Below are 14,596 nucleotides of genomic sequence, written 5' to 3' on the forward strand. Positions count from 1 at the left end.
ATGAACTAAATTTTTGAATTATTAAACTATTTCTGATTCTTTTAACTGTACTGTAACAAATTTAAGAAAAAAATTAAGATGTTAGCAAAACGTTATTAAAGTGTTTCCAAAAATGTAATTCAAAAAAGCTTTATCCTTCACAACTTTGAATCATTCATCCTTAAGATAATTTGAAAACCATAAAATTAATAACTGATTTTTCAAGCACTTTCAATTTACTTTAATTCAATGTATTTATTTCATTTTTGTGCCCCTATATCTCGTAGCCTTGCCAAAAAAGTTGTCGCTTCGCTCAGGACAATTTCCATTCGGGGGAGGACTAGACGAGGTCGAGTGAGGTGGTAATAAAATTTCACTTCCATGCCACTATATGACACCATTCTGAGAAATGGTGCTAACCTTTCTACCATAGTGAAACAAGTTGGGGGTTTCGACTACGAGAATAGTTTTGAATATTCTGATTTTTTTATATGTTAGTATTTCTGTTGTAATTGTTTTAAAAGTTTATTTAGATATCAACTGTAAATCAGAATAAAAAATAATTTGACTCTTTTAGCTACATACGACAGTAAACTTGTTTTTTTTCAGTTTTATACAATATTAGCTGGATAAATTTGTTTCATAAGCTTTCAGAATCACTCTTTAACTATCAGCAATAAATCCTCCCAGGAATCTTCCCACGCATGTGTGCACGCACGCACGCACGCACACAGTCAACTGGCTGCGGTTTCATGCTGCATGCAATTGTGAAATAACATGCACACACACAGTAGCATGATCAAAGCTAAGTAAATGGAACCATGCTGTTGAATTTATTATCCCTCGCTAGGGTAACGAACTGTAGTTTTGACATACGCAACCTCAAAAATTGATGGCTGCCCAAATTATGAGACATTCCCCCCCAACAAAAACAAACAATCTCTTCAACCCGGTTGAAGGCTTCGAGTGGCTTTTAAGCGTTTGGGTGGTGGGAGGTTGCGATTGTTAAACAAGATTCTGTCAGCAACCCCACCAGTGGGTGCAGGACCCCCGGACCTGGATAAATTAGGTTTACGAGAGGAAGCCTCGCCTCGGTTTCAGAATTAATGCGAGCATGTTTGGTGAACGTACTACAACTGATAACGAGAACTGCTTACGCAGACAATTCGGAGGATTTGAAGTAGAAAGATTGTGTCACCGCAAACGGCGGAGATGTATGGTTCAACGGTATAATGAAGATACTAGAGACTTTGTAATCAATTGGATCGTTTCGATGAGTTTGCAACTTAATCGATTAGCAGAGTATTTTTTGTAAATTTTGTATATCTTTTGAATCAAGATAATGAAATTAAATTGACTCACTGATAATTGTAAAGGTTGAACAACTCCAGGTGTTCGAACTAAAATTTCAAACCCAACTGATTAATTTGTTTTTAGTTTTTTCAAAAATATATCGTCCTTTTTTCGTTCAAAAACAAAGCAGAACCTAGTGTTCTTACTTTGCTTATTTTGTAAGGTATATGGGTACCATGTAACTACACGAAAATACGCATTTTTTTCATTTACATGAAAACACCACAATCGATTTGGTTATTTTTTGAGAATCTAAAAAGATATTTTTTTTTCTCGTGAAGGGCAGCGTTGTTAATTTTTGAAAAAAAAAAACACATTTTTTGAAAAAACGATCGAAAATAAATGTATCTTCATTTTTAACCCCCTACTTTTTATTTTTCCCGTGTTCAGGAGGTCATTTTGAGCAACTTTTGTTCTACGAAAAACTTCACTTCTCTTGTTTTATATATTTCTTGTTTTATTTTTAGTATTTTAATTTTCATTTATCTTGTTAAGTTTATGTTTGTTTTTGGTAGTATTTAGCATATACTAACACCTCCTATCATAACATTTTGCCTATCTAATTTTTTTTTATGTTTTTACAGTCACTTTTTAATTTTTTTACTTGATCAATTAAATTGTTGAAAAATGCGTAGAGGCATAGTCTGGAACACTACAAAAATTACTGCATATTTAGTTTTACTTTAGGAAATGTTAGTAAAAAACACAGCCAAAGTTGACCCCTAAAAAAAATGACATTTTTAAAAACATTGGCAAAGTCACATAAAACAAGCAAAACTTCCAACCCTTAAAAAAATTATCTAAAATTTTAAGAGTTTTTCTTTCCAATGCTTTTTAAAGATCAAAAATTGGTTGAAAAATTGATTTTTGGCGATTTTTCAGATCGAAGCCCGTCTAAAGGCGGGGTAGATTGTAGAGGGTTAAGATGAAAAATTGAATTTGAAATCAAAACAAAAAAAAAAGAATTATATGAGAAATTTTTGGATCTTTTCAACAAAATATTATTAATTTGAAGACTAACATGAAAAGCCTTAGATGCAAAATGAGGCTCTTTCCTAATGTTAGTATTGAGCTTAAAATTTTGAAAATATCAGAAAATTTCACGTATTTTAAATTTTTTGGCATTGAAAATTGAATCAATAGTTAGTTGCAAAGATATTGGCATTTTAAAAAATCTTTTAAACTTTTTTTTTATTTTAAAACGAAAAATTGCAAAATTTTCGCAAAAATCATCAATATATCTGTAAAGTTCTTATTGATTTCAATTCTGATTTTACTTATAGAAATGAAGTGAAATATTTTTTTTCAATGTTGTCCCAAAATTATGTTTTCTTTATCAACAAATTGCAGTGCCGTGCCAAGTTTATTTTGTCCATAGCCATAGCTCAAAAGTTTTCTTGTAAAATCCTCAATGACAAATTAAAAAATTAAAATTTTCAGAAATTATGTTTGGCGCAAATAGATTTGTTATTAAACTGTGAAATAAAAGATCAGCTATTTTTTTACAGTGTGCCTATTGTCGTTACCTAAACCTACAAGTTTGCCGAAGGTTTCAAATATATCAGAAATTCTATTCTCGAAACATAGATTCTAGAATTTTTATATGCAGCAATCCCCCAAGAAAACAGCATAGTTCAAAAAGAAATAAAAAATTTAGTCCGATCAGAAGTTTTTTTCGAACCATGCTCGAATTTTCGAATCCGAGGTCCATTTTTTGATATCTCGTGACGGAGGGGCGGTACGACCCCTTCCATTTTTAACATGCCTTTTTGTCGTAAACATGAACTTTTTTTTCGTAAAATCGCGATAACTCGTAATGTTTCTAAGCAAACCCCTTATGTCTATGTATTAAATTTTTTGTTATTGTCTGCTCTACAACTTTGTAGAACATTGTTACACTCTAAAAAAATAACCCTGCAAAGTTAGAAAAAACACGAAATTTTAAAATGAAAAATATTGTTCTAAATGAAAAAATGACCCTTCTGGGTCAATGTAGATTCGAAAAGTACATTAAATTTCCCTTAAAATGACATGTTCCACAATTTTTTACGGTCAAGCAACGGAAAATGGGAGAATTAAAAAAAAATTAAGTGTTTTTTTCGATGAAAAATACATTTTTTCGGAATTCAGAGTACGCCATCAAATCGAGCGTCTAATTTTACATAAAAGTCCCTTTGACACCAAATTTCTATCTCATCACCGTTTCAGGCTGCAAATTATTGAAAAACACCTCTTTTTTCGCATGTTCAAAAATGGAAGGGGTCGTACCGCCCCTCCGTCACGAGATATGAAAAAACGGACCTCGGATTCGTGATCAGGGACAAAAGTTACCCATAAGGACAAAGTTTCACATAAATCGAAGAAGGGACGGGGCAACTGCTGTGCGATTTGGCGGAGAATTACCCATTAGTTATATGTAACCTTAAATTTTTATTTGTCAATATTCTCATCTAAATCAAATTAATTTGGTGAAAAACGGTATCTTTTCATGATTGCTTTATCAAATAATTATCTAATTTCTGTTAAGAAATGTTATCAAGGAGTATTAAATTTAATTTGTCACTAACATTATTGTGATTTAATCTCTTTTTGAAATGGAATTTTGGAAAAAGATAAGAATTTACATCACCAATGTTTCGAAATTCATTAAATTCATTAAGAGCGAGTCCACGAACAGGGCATACCCCTTTGTATGGGACGTCGTATGGGATGCTTCTCACTGCATTTTGTTGCATTTTTAAGCCCTTTCAGCTGCATTTTGAATTTTGAAACTAAATTAAATTTTGCCTAATTTATAGCCTTTTAAAGATTTTTTACGTTTTTGAACCTTCTTTGTGTCCCTATTTGCCCCACTTCTCGTTGACCTAGAGTGCTCATATTTTGACCAGATGGTATTTAGTTTTATATATAAAAACAATGCTTTGCTCGTGGACTCGCTCTTAAAGATAATCTTCGTTAAAAATAACGAAAATTTCAACATAAAAGTCCAATGAAACTGCCATAAGTTCCACATGGTGCCCGTCGCTGCCCGTTTCGTACGCGACAGCTGATGCGCTTCTTGGCGTGCGCCACAACTTTATGCTGCCATTTATTAAAAGTGCCAAATAAAACCCTGCTGGACTGCTTTTGGCTGGAATCTGGCTTGATCTCTGGACTTTTTTCTAAATCCCCTTGCCAACGTGTTTCTAGTTTTGTGCTGAGAACAAAAAAAACTTTTCCAATTTTGTCCTACTTTTGCACCGGTTCCACGGTCACAAATTTTCCAGATTTTCATAGCTGTAGGTGTTGGCAGATTTTCTCCCTCCCCACAACCACCCCTCCCCTGCTGTGCTGTGTTGCATGTGACATTTTACCTTTTTGTTCGTTCGTGGATGAAACTTTCCTCGGCTGCTTTTTTTTTCGCTGCGCTGATATTTTTCTTGTACTCCTCGTCGGAAAAATAAACTGACGTCACCGGCTGGCAGTCGTTTTCCTTTTTGTTTTCCCCTAATTTGATTATAATTTTGTCGTCGCGCACCTTTTCGATTCTTTTCCAACTTGTTTTCCTTTATTATGATTATTACTGCGGCTTTTCTTCTGGTTCACATTAATCTACATTTTCATTCGATTTTCCTCCCCACACAACGACACCTTCGCACTTGTCACAAACTAAACCTACATGAGAGATTGGAAAAAAGGTAAAAACCGGGAACATTTACCAACCACACAAAAGGTAAAAGCCAGATTGTGTGACACTATCTGCTACAACTGTCACTGTTGATATGAGTCCCGGTTTTTCTTTATCTTCTCTCTTTCTGCACACTGATCACGACGCTTATCACCTGTGCTTGCTCGCACACAAACACAAAACATTCACCTCTGACAGCTGACAAGTTCACCACGGCGGAAGACAGTAGCCACTGCTCGAGTTAGTGGTGGTTAGTTGGTGGTCACGCAGAGTGGGCTTTGCGATGGAGGACGGCTCTCAGCGACGATGGCGTGATGTTTTTCCTTTTTTGCTCTTTCGCTCTCTCTTGGTTGGGAAAATTGAGCAAAAGGATTTGCTCTCACGAGTTTACTACAACCAGTCAGTAGTATGTTTTTTCCAAACTCTCTCTCTTGGTTTGGAATAATGTTTAGGCTTACTTAGTGCATGAATAGATTTATTGTTTTTGTAAAAGTGTATTCTTGAACTATTTTTTATTTGGTTCTATAAAAAAAACATGACTATTTTTCAAGGTCACTCAAGCTATGGGATTCCCTATGTTTAGGCTGGTACACATGTTATTTAAAGTTTTTGTCATCCTCCTCCCAAAATTGGCTGGATAAATCAGGAGGCAAAAAAAAATCTCTCATAAAACTTCAAAGTTTCAATGATTTAAAAAAAAACGTTTTCGTCAAATCTTACATTTTTGAAAATTAATGATTGCAAAACAACTGAACTAGTGTAAAATGCATTATAAAGCACTTTTTGCATTCAAATGTTGAGACTATGGCTTGTTCCCAGTCCCTCCACAACCCAGTCTTCCTCACAATTTTAAGCCGATTTGGTCAAATCAGTGTTGTGATATCGTGGCACCCGTTTTTTGAAACTGCTAACTTCTAATACAGCAATTCCCCACGTAAGCAGCATGATTCGAATAAAAAAGTTCTCCGATCGGGCTCAAAAATTTTCTGGGGGTTCCTTGGCCAAAATAATTATACTCGTATTTTTTTGTTTGGCCATTAGGGTGGCCTACGCCGTGTAGGGTGGTCCAAAAAATGGCAATTTTCGTCATTTTTCGCAAAAGCCACTTTTTCCAAAAAATCATATCTCCACGACATTTCATCCGATTTTAGCTGTCTTAGGCTCAAAAGAAAAGTGATCAGTTTGGCTATTTAGGAAAAATAATAAGAAGTTTCAAAAATCTAGCCTAACATTTGAAAAGGTTGAATGGCCCTTTGGTCCCGAGACTTTCAAAACAGCCTTTTAAGTTTTCATACGACCTTTTCAAATGTTAAGCTAGATTTTTGAAACTTTTTACTATTTTTTTCTAAATAGCCAAACTAATCATCTTTCTTTTGCATCTAAGACAACTAAAATCGGATGAAATGTCGCGGAGATATGATTTTTTGAAAAAAGTGGTTTTTGCGAAAAATGACGAAAATTGTCATTTTTCGGACCACTCTGACACGGCGTTTGTCACCCTAATGGCAAAACAAAAAAAATACGGGTCTAATTTTTTCGGCCAAGGAACCCCCACAAAAATGTTGAGCCCGATCGGAGAACTTTTTTTTCGAATCATGCTGCTTTCGTGGGGAATTGCTGAATATAGCTATATCTCGACAATGATACAACGAAATATCTTCAAAAAACTAGCCTAATCCACTCAGTGGTTAATGCATTCCTCACTTTTTACCAAAAATTAATAATATGAGTGGTTTGGACACACATTTCAGCTTTTTTTAGTTCCAGAAAAAAACACAGATATAACTCATGTGGTAATAACTCGAGACAGGGGTGCTAGATCTTCAATGTTTTGGACTCATTGGAAAGTTCTTTCAATTACCTAACCAACGATGGGTCGGATGATGGATCCGGACATAGTTTACATACATTAAGGTGAGATCCGGCTTCAATAAAGTACATAAATATCACTTAAGTGGTCATAACTTGAGACAGGGTTGCCAGATCTTCAATGTTTTGGACTCTTTGGAAAGTTCTTTCAATTACCTAACCAACGATGGGTCGGATGATGGATCCGAACATAGTTTACATACATTTAAGAGAGATCCGGCTTCAAAAAAGTACATAAATATCACTTAAGTGGTCATAACTCAAGACAGGGTTGCCAGATCTTCAATGTTTTGAACTCATTGGAAAGGCCTCTCAATTGCTTAACCAACGATGGGTCGGATGATGGATCCGGACATAGTTTACATACATTTAGGTGAGATCCGGCTTCAAAAAATTACATAAATATCACTTAAGTAGTCATAACTCGAGACATGGTTGCCAGATCTTCAATGTTTTGGACTCATTGGAAAATCATTTCAATTACCTAACCAACGATGGATCGGATAATGGATCCGGACATAGTTTACGTACATTTAATTGAGATCCGGTTTCAAAATTGTACATAAGTATCACTTAAGTGGTCATAACTCGAGACAGGGTTGCCAGATCTTCAATGTTTTGGACTCATTGGAAAGGCCTTTCAATTGCCTAACCAACGATGGGTTGGATGGTGGATCCGGACATCGTTTACATGCATATAATTGAGATTCGGATATTTGCGAAAACACGTTTTTATACATCACTTTTGAACTACTTATCGAAACTTCAAACAATTCAATAGCGATGTATGGGACCTTAAACCAAGTCGAATGCAACTGGTTCGATCAAAATCGGTTCAGCCAGTGCTGAGAAAACTCAGTGAGAATTTTGGTCACATACATACATACACACACACATACACACACACATACACACACACATACACACACACACATACACACACACATACACACACACATACACACACATATATACATATACATTGTGACCAATGTAGTTTTATATAAATTTAGGTTATCAAATTGTACTCGAACAACACCTGGAACGGAACGGAAGTAGCAATTTAAAAGGTGAAAACCTTACGCTACTGGTTTAATAAACAAACAAACAAACAAACACACACACATACACACACACATACACACACACACACACACACACACACACACACACACACACAGACATTAAATAATATAAACAATTAACAATTTTTTTTTTTGAAATTAAATATGTCTTTATTGAACTTTCTTATAATAATTACATTTCTTTTACATGCTAAGTGGTATGGCCTAATGCTCTTCATCTTTGTTGTATTTTTCGTTTTATTATTAACTGATCACATTTATTTTATTTACTTCAAATTGTTTTACATTATTGCATTGAATCGAATACATTTGGGTAAAAAGAAAAAATCACTTTAACAACTAATCCTAACTTAAAACTAAAAAAATAAATTCATTGAAATATTCAAAATCATTAGAACGAGTAAACTACGAACTGTATTTTAAGATGAATGCTCCAAGCGTTCTTACTTGTTCCTGGCGAGTTTGCAACCACGCAGTGTTGTTGTCATCTCGATGAAAATGTTCAGAAGTTCTTGTGGTGAAAACAGGTCACTACTGCCTTCACCCGTTGATGTTGGTTGGTTTTCCTCGGTTGCTGACTGAAGCCTGGAGGTGTTGTATTCTCTGCAACTCTTTGCCGCTGATTCAACGGCAATGGCTGCAGATTTGGAACCACTCGAACAGATCCTGCTCCTGGTGACGCCAGAGCAGGAAAATCCACGTCCGTGTACGCTGGTGGTGTTTTGCGACGATTTGGTTGGTGCCTCGTCGTCGCTTGCTGCCGAATTTTACAAACTCAGCACGTTTTGGGCAGCTCCGATTCTTGGTCGAATGGTCGCCGCCGCAATTGAAGCATTTAGCTTCGATGTTCTCGTTGATTGTTTCGCATGCTTGAGTTTTGTGCTCACCTCCGCAGGTTGCACAACGACTCTTGATAAAACAGTTCCTTCCACCATGTCCAAACTGCAAGCAGTTCGAACATTGCGTCACGTCACGGTGCACTGGACGATAACGTTCCCAAGTCACGATGATGTTGAAAATTGCCCGAACTGCTTTCAGCTCAGACGGCGTTGTCGATCCTTTCTCGAGATGAACCAGGTACAGTTGATCACGATACTTGATGTCCTTGTTGTGTCTCGTCATCTTGAAGACTTCGATCACGTTCAACTTAAGAGTTTTGAGCTCTTCTTTCAGCACACTCACATCCATGTCGTACAGGCCTCGGAGGACCTGTTTCATGGGGCGTTTACCTGGATCGTCGTGGCTGTAGTATTCAATCTTGGTGTTGTTCAGGAAATCCCGAACGTAGTTGTAATCCTTTCTGGTAGGTAGCAGAATTTTGAGTCCATCAGCACACAAGCGAATGGAAGCTCGTAAAGCACCAGATTTGATAAACCCGGTCAGCCACTTTCGCACCGAATCCGATGACGATGTTTTCACAAAAATGGGTGGCAACTTTTCCCGTCGTTCAAATTCTTCCTTCTCGCTCACGTCCACAGGAAGGGTAGCGAACTGGTTTCAGACGAATTTTGAGCGTCCTTGCTCAAACTGCCTGGCTTTGCAGGTAGCGCTTCGGCATTCTTTAGCTTCTTCAAATCTGCCGATCCTGCTGGTGAGGACCGCCTCTTTTTCTTGCCGTGAGGCATTTTTGCACTTTTAAAGCACTTTTCAGGAGCTAATATCCAGGAGTACCTCACTGATCGGTGGTCCACAAGGGAGTGAACAATTAACAATAAATTTACTGTTTTCTCAGTGTCACCCAAACTGCCAATATTAAAATGCCTTATGGTCCAATTTCCAATATTAATAAAAATAATCATTATTGAAGTATCCAAATTCTAGACTACCTTTCCAAAAGGTCGCAATTTTGAGTTTTTGGTCCTTTTGAAATGCTTGTCTTGATTTTATTATTCAACAGGCGCATAGTTTTAACATCGGCAATTCTCTTCCAACTCACTCGAAATCGGAAATTTTGTTGAAAAAGTTTTCGTGTCTTGACAGACACGGACAACGAACAACATAGGGAAACGCAAAAAGTAACTTTTTCAAAACTTTTTTTTCTTAAAATCGCGATAACTCGTGATGTTTATAAGCAAACCCCTTATGTTTACATATCAAAATTTTTATAATGTTCTACACTACACTACTTTGTAGAACATTGTTACACTCTAAAAAATTACCCTGAAAAGTTATAAAAAACATGAAATTTTTTAATGAAAAATGTTTTTCTCAATGAAAAAATCTGGGTTAATGTAGATTCGAAAAGTAAATCAACACTTGTAGCACCAACGGGGTCAAAACTTTCGCGAAGCACCAAGGGGGTCAAAAAATTTGGAAATGCAAACTCAACCGATTTGGATTATTCTTATTGCTTCGATCCGGAAGGATGTCAAGAATCACCTACAACAAGGTAGATCCAAAACAGATGCGTCTACCCTATGTGACAATAAAAAAGGCATTTCCAACTTTTTTTTTCGAAGGTTTCAAAGAGTCGGTGTATTTGCATTTCCGTCTGCCTGTGTGGATCAATCGGACCGCGCACTGGACTCACAATCCAGAGGTCGCCGGTTCGAATCCCGAGGCGGACGCAAAAATGCTAAGTGTAAATATAGGTATTCGGTGCCCTCTCCCCGTGCCCATACCTTCACACTTAGGAGACCCGGGAGGCGGAGTCTTGTCGCAAAAAGAACGATACACGCCTGTGGATCCGTTGACGAAACCGCAAGGTTTAAGAGGGCCACATTATAAGGTGTTACGTCGATTCCGTTTTTCCGTATTTGCATTTCCAACTTTTTTGACCCCGTTGGGGCTACAAGTGTTAAATTTTTCTTAAAATGACATATTCCAAATTTTTTTGCAGTTGAGTAACGGAAAATGGCAGAGTTTTTGAACAATTTTTGATTTTTTTCGGCGTACGTTTTTCGTATTTCTGAGTAAGCCTTCAAATCGGGCGTCCAATTTTACATAAAAGTCCTTTTGACAGCAAATTTCTATCTCATCACCGTTTCAGGCTGCAAATTATTGAAAACACCTATTTTTTCGCACGTTAAAAAATTTAATGGGGTCGTACCGCCCCTCCGTCACGAGATATCAAGAAATGGACCTCGGATCCGAGATCAGGGACAAAAGTTACCCTTTAGAACAAAGTTTCATGCAAAAAGGGGTAACTGCTGTGTGAGTTGGAGAAGAATTACTCATAAAAGAAACCGTTGAATTATTTACTCGTTTTTTTACCCCAAAAGGAAATGTTTTTAAATCTAAAAAAAAAAATTGTAGTTTTTTGTTCTACATTTTTCCTAAAATTTCTTTGTAATTATGGCGAAAAAATATTGCTTCAGTTAAAAATGTTTTCAGGTTGATTTTGTATTGTAATTACGGCTCTTAAAATTCTTAATAAGAGAAAGTCTCCTAATCGTTTAACATAAGTTGGTGTACCCAAGTTTTGTGTTTTCCGCAGGAAATTGTAACTCTCGAATTGCTTGCTTGTTATGAGTTCAGGAGTGGGTTTTTTGGTCCCCTAACCTTAGAAATAATAATTGAAAAAATAGTTTTTTTTTTAAGTTTTACTTTTTGTGAACAAAAAGTGAATAAAAAACTGGAAAATGATGATTTAAGTGCGTAGCATATTTTGCTCTGAATTGCTCCGTCAGTAACTACAACATTGCTCAAGACACAAATCGTTTATATAATCCCGTTCCAAGACATAGATTGTATGAAGAAATGATGCAAAAAGCCTACTTCGGTCATACGGAAACTTTTGGCCAAATAAAACATAAGAAAAATATTAAAATATGGCTTTGCCTGATTGTACAGAACTTTTCAATAATTTTTTAAAATTTTGTTTTATTTTTACCCTCGAAAACATTATAACATATTTGGGTTGATGAGGTTTGTAAAGTTAATAAAAAATATAAATAATGAGTATCCTATTTTAGCTTCATAGTGAATAATACAAACTTTAATGAGTTTTTTTTAAATTAGTTGCGTTTTGTAATGAAATAAAAGTGGAATTACAAATTTTAAGAGTGTAGAGATATTAAATTTTGAAAATAGCTTTGATGACCAAAACAATATGACAACCAATAGAGTTACATTTTTTATTTCGGAAGGTCGAATTTAAAATTAACTTAAATAAAATATGAGTAAATCAATTATTGAAGTCTCTAAAACGTCAATTTACCTGTATTTTAATCCAATTTTTTAAATTTATTAACTAAACAACATCACAGAGCTAAGAAAAACCCCAAACACGAGTTAGTGCCGTCCAACCAATGAAAACAATCCACACCAGCATCATGTGTCACGAGGACACTTCTTACTCACAATGCACGGGTAGGAAAACTTCAAGAGAGAATCCTGCCGCTCACCACAATCCAGAGAGATCTCCTCACAATCGAGAGAGGGCATAAGAGAGCTTTGAGTGACTGGTTTTCCGGCGGGTAGCCAAGGGGAGAGCTCCCCTTTTCTACGCCAAGGACGTCGGTCGTCGTCGTGCCATTCAGTACCAAGTTTTGGATCCGTACACACATTGCTGCATCGTGCGGCACACACACACACTGAACAAACTCACACTCACTAGAAGTAACACAATACGTAACACATCACCGGATCGAAACTTTTGCTCCAGGGTTTTCTGTGCGGGGGACACCACACTTTTCCTGTCGCGGAATTCTCCAGGGAAAGGTCACCTGATCGAGGTGAATTTTCGCAGTTCACAGTTTATCTTTAAGGATTTTGCTCAGAGTTTCTCACTAAACACACTTAAACTTACAATTTAAACTCGCTTTTCCGCAGACACAGATTCTTTTTTTCCTTTTGCTGCACACACAGACGAGGCCCTCCCCCGTACGGCGACGATGGCAGCAGCTGCGGCAACCCGGCGGTCCTTGGCCTGTTCCCGTGCTGGCGGCCAACTCTAGTTCAAGTGAAAAACTGAGCTGCTGGGCGAAAATCGTACGATTTAGCAGTGGAAAAGTGCGGCATTTTCCGGAGAGAGCGTGAGAAAGAGAGAGCGCGGGAGAGAAGAACTGGGAAAGAGCGAAAAAGGATGAAGCGGTGAGAGAGGAGTTTGCTCAAATTGGGGAAGGGTGACGGAAAATTGGTAGTGTTTTGGGTTTTCTGTTCTGACAGTTGTGGTGGAATAATTCAAAATTTCTTATTTTCAGTTAATGCAATCTGCTCATTAAAAAAAATTAAACCAAAATCATAAAAAATGTTTGAAACTTGACTTAATCCCTTTTCAAATGTTTCGCGCGAATCCAGTCGAAAGGATACGCAAGAAAAAAGGGGAAATTGTTTACGTGTGGCACACAATTGATTTTTCCTTTTGCTCGATCATGGGAAAGTGCGATTGATTGTCACACGTCGGGCCGGTGGAGATGCCCTAATTGGACGTTAGAGCAGCAACTAATCAGAGCGAGGGGGTGTGAGTGTGTGCGTGCGTACGTGAAAATGGGAAACGGTTCATGCGAGCGTGCGTGCGTGCAATTGAAAGAGATGTTAATTGCGGGTTGTCATAAGGGTTGACAGATTTTACCCTAGCTTTATTTGGCTTTGAACTGATTGAACCGTGAGTCATTTGGGAACAATTTTAAATAGGCGATCGGTAAATTTTTTATTGGACATTTTACCGAAATGAAAAATACACCGTAAAACGAATGGAAATAATAATTTTACTGAAAAAAGTGAATTATTTTTTGTGACTTTTCGAATATTTATAGACATGAGAATAAATTTTTTATAGAGTTTTTTCAAACTCAGTGAATAGTCGTAATCTTATTAACATAAGATATCAAAGTTATATTTGGTCCATAATATTTAGTTAACGCTAACCTTATCGTAAAAGTTATCAAAAACGATTTTTTTTCCAGCGATATCCAAAGATAAATATTTTTAAGTAACTTCTACATCTTTTACTTAAAACCATTGTTTTTTTTTTGTTGAAAATACTCACATTTTCATAATTTGCAATGTGGGAAACAAACTACGTGAAATTTTGCAAAGATTTTTTTTTACTAGATTATAGTTTTTATCGTTCATTACTCAAATTGTGACATTTTTTTGAAACACTGAATTTTTAATAATTTTCAATATTGGTATCAAATGACTTGACCTTTTCTACTGTTTTTTAACACTAATATAATAAAAATCTCATAATTTGTGTGAAATATTGCATTTATTGTCACTATGTAATGTGAAATACTTAAAAACAAAATTCCAGAATACTTTTTAAAAATATATACATTAATTTCCTCTTAACACTTAAAAATGTTAAGGCTACGCATAATAAAATTGAGTAATTTTTTACAAAATTTCATGTCGTTTGATACCCAAATGCAGTTCATTTTTGTTCAAATACAGTTTATTGTAAAAAAATATCATTTCACTAAAAATTCTTATCTCAAAGCTCAAATATATGTTTTTAACGTCGTATGATGGCAAATTATGAAAATATGAGCATTTTTAAAAATTTTAGTGTTTTACGCCAAACCTGTAACGTAGCAAAAAACTATAAAAAATCGCATAATTAAATTTTTTTGTGTGATAATATACTAACAGTTTTTTGTGGAACACTGAGTAATTAACATTAAATATTAAAGTTCAAATTCAATATCTTATTCAAACATCGAAAAAATGATAAGGTTTCTACTCATATTGCATGTTT

At 35.9% G+C, this 14,596-nt stretch overlaps 1 protein-coding gene across 3 annotated transcripts in view; it reads right to left on the bottom strand.

The window, feature by feature from the left end:
* The window catches only part of LOC6049708 (transmembrane protein 164), a 72,441-nt gene extending 59,581 nt beyond the window's left edge, over positions 1-12,860 (bottom strand). The window contains exons 1-2 of one of the 3 annotated variants that reach the window (XM_038251884.1): positions 12,704-12,860; positions 4,686-4,986 (exon numbers count right to left, since the gene is read on the bottom strand). The gene's annotated coding sequence lies outside the window, so the exon portion shown is untranslated. Of the gene's footprint in view, positions 1-4,685; positions 4,987-12,299 lie in introns of all 3 variants that reach the window. The other 2 variants (XM_038251883.1, XM_038251882.1) reach the window with 2 other exon arrangements.
* Positions 12,861-14,596: the final 1,736 nt, after the last annotated feature.

This window comes from Culex quinquefasciatus, chromosome 2 (assembly GCF_015732765.1).
Source record: "Culex quinquefasciatus strain JHB chromosome 2, VPISU_Cqui_1.0_pri_paternal, whole genome shotgun sequence".
NCBI classification, from domain to species: Eukaryota; Metazoa; Arthropoda; class Insecta; order Diptera; family Culicidae; genus Culex; species Culex quinquefasciatus.